The 18,183-nt window shown below is 40.0% G+C and overlaps 1 protein-coding gene across 1 annotated transcript in view; it reads right to left on the reverse strand.

Moving 5' to 3' along the window:
• Window positions 1-18,183, reverse strand: part of STAG1 (stromal antigen 1) — a 788,714-nt gene that overhangs the window by 713,425 nt on the left and 57,106 nt on the right. The gene's annotated exons all lie outside the window — the stretch shown is intronic.

Consider the following 18,183-nt stretch of genomic DNA (forward strand, 5'->3'; position numbering starts at 1 on the left):
ATCCTTTAAATCCACCGTGGTCATGAATTGACCTTCCTGGATGGAAGGAAGAATAGTTCGAATGGTTTCCATCTTGAACGATGGAACCTTGAGAAACTTGTTTAAGATCTTGAGATCTAAGATTGGTCTGAACGTTCCCTCATTTTTGGGAACTATAAACAGATTGGAGTAGAACCCCATCCCTTGTTCTCTTAATGGAACGGGATGAATCACTCCCATTTTTAACAGGTCTTCTACACAATGTAAGAATGCCTGTCTTTTTATGTGGTCTGAAGACAACTGAGACCTGTGGAACCTCCCCCTTGGGGGAAGTCCCTTGAATTCCAGAAGATAACCTTGGGAGACTATTTCTAGCGCCCAAGGATCCAGAACATCTCTTGCCCAAGCCTGAGCGAAGAGAGAGAGTCTGCCCCCCACCAGATCCGGTCCCGGATCGGGGGCCAACATTTCATGCTGTCTTGGTAGCAGTGGCAGGTTTCTTGGCCTGCTTTCCCTTGTTCCAGCCTTGCATTGGTCTCCAGGCTGGCTTGGCTTGAGAAGAATTACCCTCTTGCTTAGAGGACGTAGCACTTGGGGCTGGTCCGTTTCTACGAAAGGGACGAAAATTAGGTTTATTTTTTGCCTTGAAAGGCCGATCCTGAGGAAGGGCGTGGCCCTTACCCCCAGTGATATCCGAGATAATCTCTTTCAAGTCAGGGCCAAACAGCGTTTTCCCCTTGAAAGGAATGTTAAGTAGCTTGTTCTTGGAAGACGCATCAGCCGACCAAGATTTCAACCAAATCGCTCTGCGCGCCACAATAGCAAACCCAGAATTTTTCGCCGCTAACCTAGCCAATTGCAAAGTGGCGTCTAGGGTGAAAGAATTAGCCAATTTGAGAGCATTGATTCTGTCCATAATCTCCTCATAAGGAGGAGAATCACTGTCGACCGCCTTTATCAGCTCATCGAACCAGAAACATGCGGCTGTAGCTACAGGGACAATGCATGAAATTGGTTGTAGAAGGTAACCCTGCTGAACAAACATCTTTTCAAGCAAACCTTCTAATTTTTTATCCATAGGATCTTTGAAAGCACAACTATCCTCTATGGGTATAGTGGTGCGTTTGTTTAAAGTGGAAACCGCTCCCTCGACCTTGGGGACTGTCTGCCATAAGTCCTTTCTGGGGTCGACCATAGGAAACAATTTTTTAAATATGGGGGGAGGGACGAAAGGAATACCGGGCCTTTCCCATTCTTTATTAACAATGTCCGCCACCCGCTTGGGTATAGGAAAAGCTTCTGGGAGCCCCGGCACCTCTAGGAACTTGTCCATTTTACATAGTTTCTCTGGGATGACCAACTTGTCACAATCATCCAGAGTGGATAATACCTCCTTAAGCAGAATGCGGAGATGTTCCAACTTAAATTTAAATGCAATCACATCAGGTTCAGCTTGTTGAGAAATGTTCCCTGAATCAGTAATTTCTCCCTCAGACAAAACCTCCCTGGCCCCATCAGACTGAGTTAGGGGCCCTTCAGAAATATTAATATCAGCGTCGTCATGCTCTTCAGTATCTAAAACAGAGCAGTCGCGCTTACGCTGATAAGTGTTCATTTTGGCTAAAATGTTTTTGACAGAATTATCCATTACTGTCATGTTCTGTCTCAGGATATCATGTGAGAGCCTCATTGTCTGGAACAGTTGCTTTAAAGGAAGGTTAGTAGAAGCCATACTGATTGAAAATGAAAACAAATTTATTTGAATAACAAAATACTTTGTTTAAGCAAATACTTGCAGAATATTTAAATATGCTACTCAGGTATGTTAAGACCACATACAGCAGGAGTGAAAATAAAGAAAACTAGTAAGCAGAGATGCAGATTCAAAAAGGAAAGTCTTTCTCTTGGTAATAACTGAAATGTAAGATTTGCACAAGGCAGAAAACAACTTGTAAACAGGTAGCAGGTTTAAAGGTAAAGTCTTTCTCCTTGTAATTGCTGAGTGCAGGAATTGCACAATGCAGGAAACAACTTGCAAACTGGTAACAGGTTTAAAGGTAAAGTGTCTCTCCTTGTAATTGCTGAGTGCAGGAATTGCACAATGCAGGAAACAACTTGCAAACTGGTAACAGGTTTAAAGGTAAAGTCTCTCTCCTTATAATTGCTGAGTGCAGGAAATGCACAAGGCAGGAAACAAACTTGAAGATTGGTAACAGGTTTAAAGGTAAAGGTTTTCTCCTGGTAATACCTTATAAACAGGTGCAAAGGAAATCCTTCTCCTGGCAATGGCCAAGTGCAGGAATTGCATAAAGCAGGAAACAAACTTGTAGATTGGTAACAGGTTTAAAGGTAAAGGCTTTCTCCTGGTAATACCTTGTAAACAGGTGCAAAGGAAATCTTTTCTCCAAAGAAATACAGGAAACAGGTTCTGACTTGACAAAACAGATCCAATGTGAAGACAAAAATGCAGACTAAAAGCCATCCTTAAATAGGGAGGTTTTGCACAGGGTTGGTTCTGATGAATTCCAGAATTGAGAACACCTGTGTGTTGCACAGGTGTAATAACAAGTAAGGCAAATAGTTATTTATCAGATCTTTTAAGATCCATGCTATTGTTGGAACTGGCTGTGGCTCAACATGTAAGCAAACAGAAATAGCAACCACAGAGCCACAGGTTCAAATCCCTATACAGCCCTTCTTAGCAGAATGCCTCCCAGACCTTTTCTTTTTCTTTTTAGTCTGGAGGCTTGGTTCATGACAGATGCCCCCTCCAAAGAGCGCACTCTGGGCGCTCAAAGCCTGATCAAACATCTGAAGGTGAGATTTACGAACAAGTGTTCCATTTGAAGCCCTAATACAATCAGATGGAATTGATTCTTCGCTTGGAACAGCTGCCTGAGATTGGGGACCCTTAGAAGATATCCCTGTAGGCATAACAAGAGTTGAAAAACCAAGACAGTTTTGATTTAGAGGTTCCTGATTATACCCAGCAGCTTGCAATGGACTGGCTGATGGGCAGAGTACCTCCGGGTAGGAAAAGACCTCTCCTTCAGAGTCAAGGAATTTGTTATCTGTGCCATTTATATCCAATTCAACCATCTCATCCAATTCTTTCTCAGTCAATGAGTAGCTGGGTGAAGGTGGTGCAAGGAGGTGTGGATCTTTAGAATTGGCAGAGTCTGATTTAGCTGGAAGGTTTGTCACTTTTATGTCTGATGAGTGACATTTGTTAGCTGGATCTCCAGCCAGGGCAGAAACAAGGTAATGTGCAGGATTTCCAGGAGGTATTTTTGCAGAGTTCCCCAATGTGGTTGATGCAGAAACAGATGCAGTGGTATGGGTAATGGATGTAGTTGGAGTTGTACTCCCAATGACCATCTGTTTCAAATCAGGTACCATTTCTTGAAGCGTGTTAGAAACGGTTGTTTGTAGAATTGATGTATTCTCAGTAGCTGGATCCTCTCCAGGAGTATCTTTAAGTTTGCTAGTGGAAGAATAATTTGTTCCCTTAACATCAGAGTCCATTTTAAACTTGGCTATATCTCGACTTGATCCTCTAGGGGGTCTTACTGGACACCCTGTGATGTGGTGACCAGTTCCCCCACAATAGAAACAGAGGTTAAGCTGTCTTCGCCGAATTTTCTCCTCTTCTGTTAAGGGTTCTTTAAAACCTTTCCTTGTTTGGGAGGTAACTTTAGACAAGGTTTCGGTTGGGAGAGATAACATTTCCACCAGCTCCATAAAGTTAATGAGTATGTCCTTAATAAACTTTAACACTGAATCCAATATAGCAATAATCCCAGAGGGCTCTCTTTTAAGGTCTTCACATTCTGTCATGTTCTGTCTCAGGATATCATGTGAGAGCCTCATTGTCTGGAACAGTTGCTTTAAAGGAAGGTTAGTAGAAGCCATACTGATTGAAAATGAAAACAAATTTATTTGAATAACAAAATACTTTGTTTAAGCAAATACTTGCAGAATATTTAAATATGCTACTCAGGTATGTTAAGACCACATACAGCAGGAGTGAAAATAAAGAAAACTAGTAAGCAGAGATGCAGATTCAAAAAGGAAAGTCTTTCTCTTGGTAATAACTGAAATGTAAGATTTGCACAAGGCAGAAAACAACTTGTAAACAGGTAGCAGGTTTAAAGGTAAAATCTTTCTCCTTGTAATTGCTGAGTGCAGGAATTGCACAATGCAGGAAACAACTTGCAAACTGGTAACAGGTTTAAAGGTAAAGTGTCTCTCCTTGTAATTGCTGAGTGCAGGAATTGCACAATGCAGGAAACAACTTGCAAACTGGTAACAGGTTTAAAGGTAAAGTCTCTCTCCTTATAATTGCTGAGTGCAGGAAATGCACAAGGCAGGAAACAAACTTGAAGATTGGTAACAGGTTTAAAGGTAAAGGTTTTCTCCTGGTAATACCTTATAAACAGGTGCAAAGGAAATCCTTCTCCTGGCAATGGCCAAGTGCAGGAATTGCATAAAGCAGGAAACAAACTTGTAGATTGGTAACAGGTTTAAAGGTAAAGGCTTTCTCCTGGTAATACCTTGTAAACAGGTGCAAAGGAAATCTTTTCTCCAAAGAAATACAGGAAACAGGTTCTGACTTGACAAAACAGATCCAATGTGAAGACAAAAATGCAGACTAAAAGCCATCCTTAAATAGGGAGGTTTTGCACAGGGTTGGTTCTGATGAATTCCAGAATTGAGAACACCTGTGTGTTGCACAGGTGTAATAACAAGTAAGGCAAATAGTTATTTATCAGATCTTTTAAGATCCATGCTATTGTTGGAACTGGCTGTGGCTCAACATGTAAGCAAACAGAAATAGCAACCACAGAGCCACAGGTTCAAATCCCTATACAGCCCTTCTTAGCAGAATGCCTCCCAGACCTTTTCTTTTTCTTTTTAGTCTGGAGGCTTGGTTCATGACAATTACAGCCGTTAATTGTTGCATAGTAAGGAGTATTGGCGCGCTAGATGTACTAGGGGCCTCCTGAGTGGGCAAGACTCGTGTAGACGAAGGAGGGAATGATGCAGTACCATGCTTACTCCCCTCACTTGAGGAATCATCTTGGGCATCATTGTCATTGTCACATAAATCACATTTATTTAAATGAATAGGAATTCTGGCTTCCCCACATTCAGAACACAGTCTATCTGGTAGTTCAGACATGTTAAACAGGCATAAACTTGATAACAAGTACAAAAAACGTTTTAAAATAAAACCGTTACCGTCACTTTAAATTTTAAACTGAACACACTTTATTACTGCAAATGCGAAAAAACATGAAGGAATTGTTCAAAATTTACCAAATTTTCACCACAGTGTCTTAAAGCCTTAAAAGTATTGCACACCAAATTTGGAAGCTTTAACCCTTAAAATAACGGAACCGGAGCCGTTTTGAACTTTAACCCCTTTACAGTCCCTGGTATCTGCTTTGCTGAGACCCAACCAAGCCCCAAGGGGAATACGATACCAAAGGACGCCTTCAGAAAGTCTTTTCTAAGTATCAGAGCTCCTCTCACATGCGACTGCATGCCATGCCTCTCAAAAACAAGTGCGCAACACCGGCGCGAAAATGAGGCTCTGCCTATGCTTTGGGAAAGCCCCTAAAGAATAAGGTGTCTAAAACAGTGCCTGCCGATATTATTATATCAAAATACCCAGATAAAATGATTCCTCAAGGCTAAATATGTGTTAATAATCAATCGATTTAGCCCAAAAAAAGTCTACAGTCTTAATAAGCCCTTTTTGAAGCCCTTATTTACAATCGTAATAAACATGGCTTACCGGATCCCAGAGGGAAAATGACAGCTTCCAGCATTACATCGTCTTGTTAGAATGTGTCATACCTCAAGCAGCAAGAGACTGCTCACTGTTCCCCCAACTGAAGTTAATTGCTCTCAACAGTCCTGTGTGGAACAGCCATGGATTTTAGTGACGGTTGCTAAAATCATTTTCCTCATACAAACAGAAATCTTCATCTCTTTTCTGTTTCTGAGTAAATAGTACATACCAGCACTATTTCAAAATAACAAACTCTTGATTGAATAATAAAAACTACAGTTAAACACTAAAAAACTCTAAGCCATCTCCGTGGAGATGTTGCCTGTACAACGGCAAAGAGAATGACTGGGGTAGGCGGAGCCTAGGAGGGATCATGTGACCAGCTTTGCTGGGCTCTTTGCCATTTCCTGTTGGGGAAGAGAATATCCCACAAGTAAGGATGACGCCGTGGACCGGACACACCTATGTTGGAGAAACTGAGGATGTTGTAAATCTGAGAACCAAATTGAGATTCCATGGAGGAGAAATTGGTTTAACAACCGGTTTGATTTAGAGCCTGAACCAAGAACTGAATGTCAAGCGAGCAAACATCCTAAGCAACAAAACCAAAAGGGCAGTCAGTTGACCCTTGTGAGAACTGGCTGACAAGCCCTTGTCTTAACCCTCATGAAGGAACTGTAAAATCTGTGGAATTCTAACCAAATGCCAGGAAAACAGTGATAAGAACACCAAGGTATACTATCCAGACCTTATAATAAATAAGTCTAACAAGGTTTACAAGCCTGAATTAAAGGGACACTGAACCCAATTTTTTTCTTTTGCGATTCAGATTGGAGCATGCAATTTTAAGCAACTTTCTAATTTACTCATCAATTTTTCTTCGTTCTCTTGCTATTTTTATTTGAAACAGAAGGCATCTAAAGCCAAGGAGCCAGACAATTTTTGGTTCAGTACCTTGGACAGCATTTGTTTATTGGTGGGTGAATTTATCCACCAATCAGCAACAACCACCTAGGTTGTTCACCAAAAATGGGCCGGCATCTAAACTTACATTCTTGCTTTTCAAATAAAGATAGCAAGATAATTAAAAAAAAAATTGATAATAGGAGTAAATTAGAAAGTTGCTTAAAATTACATGCTCTATTTGAATCACGAAAGAAAAAATGTGGGTTCAGTGTTCCTTTAACCACTTAATGACCGGACCATTTTACAATTTTCTTACCCTTAATGACAATGGATATTTTTACATTTCTGCGGTGTTTGTGTTTAGCTGTAATTTCCCTCTTACTCATTTACTGTACCCAAACATATTATATACCACTTTTCTCGCCATTAAATGGACTTTCTAAAGATACCATTATTTACATCATATCTTATAATTTATTATATAAAAAAAAAATATGAGGAAAAAATTGAAAAAAAAAAACCCACACTTTTCTAACTTTGACCCCCAAAATCTGTTACACATCTACAACCACCAAATCTTAAAAAAAAAAAAAAAAAAAAAAAAAATGTCCCAAGTTTAGAAATACCCAATGTTTACATGTTCTTTGCTTTTTTTGCAAGTTATAGGGCAAAAAATACAAGTAGCACTTTGCTATTTCCAAACCACTTTTTTTTTTTTTTTTTTCAAAATTAGCGCTAGTTACATTGGAACACTGATATCTTTCAGGAATCCCTGCATATCCCTTGACATGTATATATTTTTATTTAGAAGACATCCCAAAGTATTGATCTAGGCCCATTTTGGTATATTTCATGCCACCATTTCACCGCCAAATGCGATCAAATAAAAGAAATTGTTGACTTTTTTCACAATTTTTTTCACAAACTTTAGATTTCTCGCTGAATTATGCAATTATGGCATAAATGGTTGTAAATACTTCTCTGGGATCCCCTTTGTTCAGAAATAGCAGACCTATATGGCTTTGGCGTTGCTTTTTGGTACTTAGAAGGCCGCTAAATGCCGCTGCACACCACCCCCGTGAACAATCTACATCCCTCCCCCTCCCAGATCCCTTACTAAACAACGGAGATACCACTTCATCCATTTTTTTTTTTTTTTTAAACTTAAATGCATATGTTGCCCGCGCGAACACGCGCCGCCCCCTGCCCCCCCCGGCCGCAACCGCCAACAAAGCAATACCCAATCGGGAACATTTCTAATGGTACAAACAGCCTACCCTCCTCCAGGAAGCTGCTCACACCCACCAATGTGAACTAATGATTTGCCAACAATGGCCGATGCAGAGAAGGTCACGGAGTGGCCCTTTCTGCATCGGTGGATAAAATAGGGGATTGCAGTGATTAACAATACAAGCAGATATAATCACTACATCTCTGGAATGGGCTGTAGATGAAATGCCATAATTGCTAAGGATGATATGATCTTATAGGTCCCTTAAAAAAGACAAAGAATAAATGGATATCTGCCCAAAATACAGCACATATGTTATCTATGCATCTATACCAAGTACAGAAATTTGGCTCTATTAGGCCACAGCATGCTGCAGAAAAACAATTTATGTAAGAACTTACCTGATAAATTCATTTTTCATATTGGCAAGAGTCCATGAGCTAGTGACATATAGGGATATACATTCCTACCAGGAGAGGCAAAGTTTCCCAAACCTCAAAATGCCTATAAATACAACCCCCACCACACCCAAAATTCAGTTTAACGAATAGCCAAGCAGTGGGGTGATTAAAGAAAGGAGTAAAAAGCATCAACAAAAGGAAATTTGGAAATAATTGTGCTTTATACAAAAAATCATAACCACCATAAAAAGGGTAGGCCTCAGACTCTTGCCAATATAAAAGAAATGAATTTATCAGGTAAGTTCTTACATAAATTATGTTTTCTTTCATTTAATTGGCAAGAGTCCATGAGCTAGTGACATGTGAGATATCAATACCCAAGATGTGGATCTTCCACTCAAGAGTCACTAGAGAGGGAGGGAATAAAAACAGCCATATTCCTGAAAAAATAAATCCACAACCCAAAAAAATAAGTTTATTTTCATTTTGAAAGAAAAAAACTTAAATCAAAAGCAGAAGAATCAAACTGAAACAGCTGCCTGAAAAACTTTTCTACCAAAAACTGCCTCCGAAGAAGCAAATACATCAAAATGGTAGAATTTAGTAAATGTATGCAAAGAGGACCAAGTTGCCGCTTTGCAAATCTGATCAACTGAAGCTTCATTCTTAAAAGCCCACGAAGTGGAGACTGATCTAGTAGAATGAGCTGTAATTCTCTGTGGCGGGGCCTGACCCGACTCCAAATAAGCTTGATGAATCAAAAGTTTCAACCAAGAAGCCAAGGAAATAGCAGAAGCCTTCTGACCTTTCCTAGGACCAGAAAAACATAATTTATGTAAGAACTTACCTGATAAATTCATTTCTTTCATATTAGCAAGAGTCCATGAGCTAGTGACGTATGGGATATACATTCCTACCAGGAGGGGCAAAGTTTCCCAAACCTCAAAATGCCTATAAATACACCCCTCACCACACCCACAATTCAGTTTAACGAATAGCCAAGAAGTGGGGTGATAAAAAAGTGCGAAAGCATATAAAATAAGGAATTGGAATAATTGTGCTTTATACAAAATCATAACCACCACAAAAAAAGGGCGGGTCTCATGGACTCTTGCTAATATGAAAGAAATGAATTTATCAGGTAAGTTCTTAGCAAGAGTCCATGAGCTAGTGACGTATGGGATAATGACTACCGAAGAAGTGGATCTTTCCACACAAGAGTCACTAGAGAGGGAGGGATAAAATAAAGACAGCCAATTCCTGCTGAAAATAATCCACACCCAAAATAAAGTTTAACGAAAAACATAAGCAGAAGATTCAAACTGAAAACGCTGCCTGAAGTACTTTTCTACCAAAAACTGCTTCAGAAGAAGAAAATACATCAAAATGGTAGAATTTAGTAAAAGTATGCAAAGAGGACCAAGTAGCTGCTTTGCAGATCTGGTCAACCGAAGCTTCATTCCTAAACGCCCAGGAAGTAGAAACTGACCTAGTAGAATGAGCTGTAATTCTCTGAGGCGGAGTTTTACCCGACTCAACATAGGCAAGATGAATTAAAGATTTCAACCAAGATGCCAAAGAAATGGCAGAAGCTTTCTGGCCTTTTCTAGAACCGGAAAAGTTAACAAATAGACTAGAAGTCTTACGAAAAGATTTCGTAGCTTCAACATAATATTTCAAAGCTCTAACAACATCTAAAGAATGCAACGATTTCTCCTTAGAATTCTTAGGATTAGGACATAATGAAGGAACCACAATTTCTCTACTAATGTTGTTGGAATTCACAACTTTAGGTAAAAATTCAAAAGAAGTTCGCAACACCGCCTTATCCTGATGAAAAATCAGAAAAGGAGACTCACAAGAAAGAGCAGATAATTCAGAAACTCTTCTGGCAGAAGAGATGGCCAAAAGGAACAAAACTTTCCAAGAAAGTAATTTAATGTCCAATGAATGCATAGGTTCAAACGGAGGAGCTTGAAGAGCTCCCAGAACCAAATTCAAACTCCAAGGAGGAGAAATTGACTTAATGACAGGTTTTATACGAACCAAAGCTTGTACAAAATAATGAATATCAGGAAGAATAGCAATCTTTCTGTGAAAAAGAACAGAAAGAGCAGAGATTTGTCCTTTCAAAGAACTTGCGGACAAACCCTTATCTAAACCATCCTGAAGGAACTGTAAAATTCTCGGTATTCTAAAAGAATGCCAGGAAAAATGATGAGAAAGACACCAAGAAATATAAGTCTTCCAGACTCTATAATATATCTCTCGAGATACAGATTTACGAGCCTGTAACATAGTATTAATCACAGAGTCAGAGAAACCTCTTTGACCAAGAATCAAGCGTTCAATCTCCATACCTTTAAATTTAAGGATTTCAGATCCTGATGGAAAAAAGGACCTTGTGACAGAAGGTCTGGTCTTAACGGAAGAGTCCACGGTTGGCAAGAGGCCATCCGGACAAGATCCGCATACCAAAACCTGTGAGGCCATGCCGGAGCTACCAGCAGAACAAACGAGCATTCCTTCAGAATCTTGGAGATTACTCTTGGAAGAAGAACTAAAGGCGGAAAGATATAGGCAGGATGATACTTCCAAGGAAGTGATAATGCATCCACTGCCTCCGCCTGAGGATCCCGGGATCTGGACAGATACCTGGGAAGTTTCCTGTTTAGATGGGACGCCATCAGATCTATTTCTGGAAGTTCCCACATTTGAACAATCTGAAGAAATACCTCTGGGTGAAGAGACCATTCGCCCGGATGCAACGTTTGGCGACTGAGATAATCCGCTTCCCAATTGTCTACACCTGGAATATGAACCGCAGAGATTAGACAGGAGCTGGATTCCGCCCAAACCAAAATTCGAGATACTTCTTTCATAGCCAGAGGACTGTGAGTCCCTCCTTGATGATTGATGTATGCCACAGTTGTGACATTGTCTGTCTGAAAACAAATGAACGATTCTCTCTTCAGAAGAGGCCAAAACTGAAGAGCTCTGAAAATTGCACGGAGTTCCAAAATATTGATCGGTAATCTCACCTCCTGAGATTCCCAAACTCCTTGTGCCGTCAGAGATCCCCACACAGCTCCCCAACCTGTGAGACTTGCATCTGTTGAAATTACAGTCCAGGTCGGAAGCACAAAAGAAGCCCCCTGAATTAAACGATGGTGATCTGTCCACCATGTTAGAGAGTGCCGAACAATCGGTTTTAAAGATATTAATTGAGATATCTTCGTGTAATCCTTGCACCATTGCTTCAGCATACAGAGCTGAAGAGGTCGCATGTGAAAACGAGCAAAGGGGATCGCGTCCAATGCAGCAGTCATAAGACCTAGAATTTCCATGCATAAGGCTACCGAAGGGAATGATTGTGACTGAAGGTTTCGACAAGCTGTAATCAATTTTAAACGTCTCTTGTCTGTTAAAGTGAATGTAAATTTTGATGCTAAAGTGCCCGGTTTTTAAAACTTCGATTAAAAACAGGGGCACTTTAATTCATAAAAATTTTCATTTCACTCCTGTTGTGAAAAAAAAACTTACCTTTTAATCTTCACAGCAGCTCCAGCTTCCTCCACCTGTTTCAAAGCCTCTTCCTGGGTCTAAAATGAGGCATCTGCTTCCTCCAATCACAGCAGTGAATCAGACACTGAATCCCCCGGGGGGGAAGCTGTGATTGGAGAATGACCTATCAATCATTTCTGACATCAGAAATGGCTTGTGAGACCGGAGAAAGCTGGAGCTGCTGTGAAGTTTAAAAGATAAGTTTTTTGTCACAACAGGAGTGAAATGTAAATTTTTATGAATTAAAGTGCCCCTGTTTTTAATCAAAGTTTTAAAAACCGGGCACTTTAGCATCAAAATTTACATTCACTTTAAAGACAGAGTCATGGACACTGAATTCATCTGGAAACCCAGAAAGGTTACCTTTGTCTGAGGAATCAAAGAACTTTTTTGTAAATTGATCCTCCAACCATGATCTTGAAGAAACAACACAAGTCTATTCGTATGAGATTCTGCTAAATGTAAAGACTGAGCAAGTACCAAGATATCGTCCAAATAAGGAAATACCACAATACCCTGTTCTCTGATTACAGACAGCAGGGCACCGAGAACCTTTGTAAAAATTCTTGGAGCTGTAGCTAGGCCAAACGGCAGAGCCACAAACTGGTAATGCTTGTCTAGGAAAGAGAATCTCAGAAACTGATAGTGATCTGGATGAATCTGAATATGCAGATATGCATCCTGTAAATCTATTGTGGACATATAATTCCCTTGCTGGACAAAAGGTAAGATAGTCCTTACAGTTACCATCTTGAACGTTGGTATCCTTACATAACGATTCAATATTTTTAGATCCAGAACTGGTCTGAAGGAATTCTCCTTCTTTGGTACAATGAAGAGATTTGAATAGAACCCCATCCCCTGTTCCAGAACTGGAACTGGCATAATTACTCCAGTCAACTCTAGATCTGAAACACATTTCAGAAATGCTTGAGCTTTTACTGGATTTACTGGGACACGGGAAAGAAAAAATCTCTTTGCAGGAGGTCTCAACTTGAAACAAATTCTGTACCCTTCTGAAACAATGCTCTGAATCCAAAGATTGTGAACAGAATTGATCCAAATTTCCTTGAAAAAACGTAACCTGCCCCCTACCAGCTGAGCTGGAATGAGGGCCGCACCTTCATGTGGACTTAGAAGCAGGCTTTGCCTTTCTAGCTGGCTTGGATTTATTCCAGACTGGAGATGGTCTCCAAACTGAAACTGCTCCTGAGGATGAAGGATCAGACTTTTGTTCTTTGTTGAAACGAAAGGAACGAAAACGATTATCAGCCCTGTTTTTACCTTTAGATTTTTTATCCTGTGGTAAAAAAGTTCCTTTCCCACCAGTAACAGTTGAAATAATGGAATCCAACTGAGAACCAAATAATTTGTTACCCTGGAAAGAAATGGAAAGTAAAGTTGATTTAGAAGCCATATCAGCATTCCAAGTTTTAAGCCATAAAGCTCTTCTAGCTAAAATAGCTAGAGACATAAACCTGACATCAACTCTGATAATATCAAAAATGGCATCACAGATAAAATTATTAGCATGTTGAAGAAGAAGAATAATATCATGAGAATCACGATGTGTTACTTGTTGCGCTAAAGTTTCCAACCAAAAAGTTGAAGCTGCAGCAACATCAGCCAAAGATATAGCAGGTCTAAGAAGATTACCTGAACACAGATAAGCTTTTCTTAGAAAGGACTCCATTTTCCTATCTAGAGGATCCTTAAACGAAGTACCATCTGACGTAGGAATAGTAGTACGTTTAGCAAGAGTAGAAATAGCCCCATCAACTTTAGGGATCTTGTCCCAAAATTCTAATCTGTCAGGCGGCACAGGATATAATTGCTTAAAACGTTTAGAAGGAGTAAATGAATTACCCAAATTATCCCATTCTTTGGAAATTACTGCAGAAATAGCATCAGGGACAGGAAAAACTTCTGGAATAACTACAGGAGTTTTAAAAACCTTATTTAAACGTTTAGATTTAGTATCAAGAGGACCAGAATCCTCTATTTCTAAAGCAATTAGGACTTCTTTAAGCAAAGAACGAATAAATTCCATTTTAAATAAATATGAAGATTTATCAGCATCAACCTCTGAGACAGAATCCTCTGAACCAGAGGAATCATCAAAATCAGAATGATGATGTTCAGTTAAAAATTCATCTGTAGGGAGAGAAGTTTTAAAAGATTTTTTATGTTTACTAGAAGGAGAAATAACAGACATAGCCTTCTTTATGGATTCAGAAACAAAATCTCTTATATTATCAGGAACATTCTGCACCTTAGATGTTGAAGGAACTGCAACAGGCAATGGTACTTTACTAAAGGAAATATTATCTGCTTTAACAAGTTTGTCATGACAATTAATACAAACAACAGCTGGAGGAATAGCTACCAAAAGTTTACAGCAGATACACTTAGCTTTGGTAGATTCAGCACTTGACAGCGATTTTCCTGTAGTATCTTCTGACTCAGATGCAACGTGAGACATCTTGCAATATGTAAGAGAAAAAACAACATATATATAAAGCAAAATTGATCAAATTCCTTAAATGACAGTTTCAGGAATGGGAAAAAATGCCAAAGAACAAGCTTCTAGCAACCAGAAGCAATAAAAAATGAGACTTAAATAATGTGGAGACAAGAGTGACGCCCATATTTTTTCGCGCCAAATAAGACGCCCACATTATTTGGCGCCTAAATGCTTTTTGGCGCCAAAAATGACGCCACATCCGGACCGCCGACATCTTTGGCGCAAAATAACGTCAAAAAGTGACGCAACTTCCGGCGACACGTATGACGCCGGAAACGGAAATAGAATTTTTGCGCCAAAAAAGTCTGCGCCGAGAATGACGCAATAAAATTAAGCATTTTCAGCCCCCGCGAGCCTAACAGCCCACAGGGAAAAAAGTCAAATTTTAAGGTAAGAAAAATGTTAAATTAAAATGCATTATCCCAAATATGAAACTGACTGTCTGAAAAATAAGGAAAGTTGAACATTCTGAGTCAAGGCAAATAAATGTTTGAATACATATATTTAGAACTTTATAAACAAAGTGCCCAACCATAGCTAGGAGTGTCACAAAAAATAAGACTTACTTACCCCAGGACACTCATCTACATATAGTAGATAGCCAAACCAGTACTGAAACGAGAATCAGCAGAGGTAATGGTATATATAAGAGTATATCGTCGATCTGAAAAGGGAGGTAAGAGATGAATCTCTACGACCGATAACAGAGAACCTATGAAATAGACCCCTTAGAAGGAGATCACTGCATTCAAATACTCCTCACATCCCTCTGACATTCACTGCACGCTGAGAGGAAAACCGGGCTCCAACTTGCTGCGGAGCGCATATCAACGTAGAATCTAGCACAAACTTACTTCACCACCTCCATCGGAGGCAAAGTTTGTAAAACTGAATTGTGGGTGTGGTGAGGGGTGTATTTATAGGCATTTTGAGGTTTGGGAAACTTTGCCCCTCCTGGTAGGAATGTATATCCCATACGTCACTAGCTCATGGACTCTTGCTAATTACATGAAAGAAATAAAACAAATAGACTGGAAGTCTTCCTGAAATCTTTAGTAGCTTCCACATAAAATTTCAAAGCTCTTACCACATCCAAAGAATGTAAGGATCTCTCCAAAGAATTCTTAGGATTAGGACATAAGGAAGGGACAACAATTTCTCTACTAATGTTGTTAGAATTCACAACCATAGGTAAAAATTGAAAAGCAGTCCGCAAAACTGCCTTATCCTGATGAAAAATCAGAAAAGGAGACTCACAAGAAAGAGCAGATAGCTCAGAAACTCTTCTAGCAGAAGAGATAGCCAAAAGGAACAACACTTTCCAGGAAAGTAGTTTAATGTCCAAAGAATGCATAGGCTCAAATGGAGGAGCCTGTAAAGCCTTCAAAACCAAATTAAGACTCCAAAGAGGAGAAACTGATTTAATGACAGGCTTAATACGAACTAAAGCCTGTACAAAACAGTGAATATCAGGAAGTATAGCAATCTTTCTGTGAAATAAGACAGAAAGAGCGGAGATTTGTCCTTTCAAGGAACTTGCAGACAAACCCTTATTCAAACCATCCTGAAGGAACTGTAAAATTCTAGGAATTCTAAAAGAATGCCAGGAGAATTTATGAGAAGAACACCATGAAATGTAAGTCTTCCAAACTCTATAATAAATCTTTCTAGAGATAGATTTACGAGCTTGTAACACAGTATTAATCACTGAGTCAGAGAAACCTCTATGACTTAGAACTAAGCGTTCAATTTCCATACCTTCAAATTTAATGATTTGAGATCCTGATGGAAAAACGGACCTTGAGATAGTAGGTCCGGCCGTAACGGAAGTGGCCAAGGCGGGCAACTGGACATTCGCACCAGATCCGCATACCAAAACCTGTGTGGCCATGCTGGAGCCACCAGCAACACAGAAGACTATTCCATGATGATTTTGGAGATCACTCTTGGAAGGAGAACTAGAGGCGGGAAGATGTAAGCAGGATGATAACACCAAGGAAGTGTCAGTGCATCCACTGCTTCCGCCTGAACATCCCTGGACCTAGACAGGTATCTGGGAAGTTTCCTGTTTAGATGAGAGGCCATGAGATCTATCTCTGGAAGACCCCACATCTGAACAATCTGAGAAAACACATCTGGATGGAGACACCACTCCCCTGGATGTAAAGTCTGGCGGCTGAGATAATCCGCCTCCCAATTGTCTACACCTGGGATATGCACCGCAGAGATTAGACAGGAGCTGGATTCCGCCCAAGAAAGTATCCGAGATACTTCTTTCATAGCTTGGGGACTGTGAGTCCCACCCTGATGATTGACATAAGCCACGGTTGTGATATTGTCTGTCTGAAAACAAATGAACGGTTCTCTCTTTAGCAGAGGCCAAGACTGAAGAGCCCTGAGAATTGCACGGAGTTCTAAAATATTTATTGGTAATCTCGCCTCTTGAGATTTCCAAACCCCTTGTGCTGTCAGAGCTCCCGACACAGCTCCCCAACCTGAAAGACTCGCATCTGTTGAGATCACAGTCCAGGTTGGCCGAACAAAAGAGGCCCCTTGAACCAAACGATGGTGATCTATCCACCATGTCAGAGAGTGTCGTACATTGGGATTCAAGGATATTAATTGTGATATCTTTGTATAATCCCTGCACCATTGATTCAGCATGCAAAGCAGTAGGGGATCACGTCCGATGCTGCAGTCATGAGACCTAAAACTTCCATGCACATAGCCACTGAAGGGAATGACTGAGACTGAAGGTGCCGGCAGGCTGCAACCAATTTTAAACGTCTTGTCTGTTAGAGACAGAGTCATGGACACTGAATCTATATGGAAACCTAAAAAGGTGACCCTTGTCTGAGGAATCAAGAAACTTTTTGGTAAATTGATCCTCCAACCATGTTTCCGAGGAAACAACACTAGTTGATTTGTGTGAGATTCTGCAGTATGTAAAGACTGAGCTAGTACCAAGATATTGTCTCTGATTACAGATAGTAGGGGACCCAGAACCTTTGAAAAGATTCTTGGAGCTGTTGCTAGGCCAAATGGAAGAGCAACAAATTGGTAATGCTTGTCTAGAAAAGAGAATCTCAGAAACAGATAGTGTTCTGGATGAATCGGAATATGAAGGTATGCATCATGCAAGTCTATTGTGGACATATAATGTCCTTGCTGAATAAAAGGCAGAATAGTCCTTATAGTCACCATCTTGAAAGTTGGTACTCTTACATAACGATTCAAAATTTTCAGATCCAGAACTGGTCTGAACAAATTTTCTTTCTTTGGTACAATGAATAGGTTTGAATAAAACCCCAAACCTTGTTCCTGAAGATGAACTGGCATTATTACCCCTGAAGACTCCAGGTCTGAAACACACTTCAGAAAAGCCTGAGCTTTTACTGGATTTACAGGGATGTGTGAGAGAAAAAATCTTCTCACAGGAGGTCTTACTCTGAATCCTATTCGATACCAAAAATCCTTGAAAAACCTTAATCTGCCCCCTACCAGCTGGGCTGGAATGAGGGCCGCACCTTCATGCGGACTTAGGGGCAGACTTTGGTTTCCTAAATGGCTTGGATTTATTCCAATTTGAGGAAGGCTTCCAACTGAAAGCAGATTCCTTGGGAGGAGGATTGAGTTTTTGTTCCTTATTCTGACGAAAGGAACGAAAACGGTTAGAAGCCTTAGATTTACCCTTAGGTTTTTTATCCTGAGGCAGAAAAACTCCTTTTCCTCCAGTGATAGTTGAAATAATAGAATCCAACTGAGAACCAAATAAATTATT

This window comes from Bombina bombina, chromosome 4, assembly GCF_027579735.1.
Source record: "Bombina bombina isolate aBomBom1 chromosome 4, aBomBom1.pri, whole genome shotgun sequence".
Classification (NCBI taxonomy): domain Eukaryota; kingdom Metazoa; phylum Chordata; class Amphibia; order Anura; family Bombinatoridae; genus Bombina; species Bombina bombina.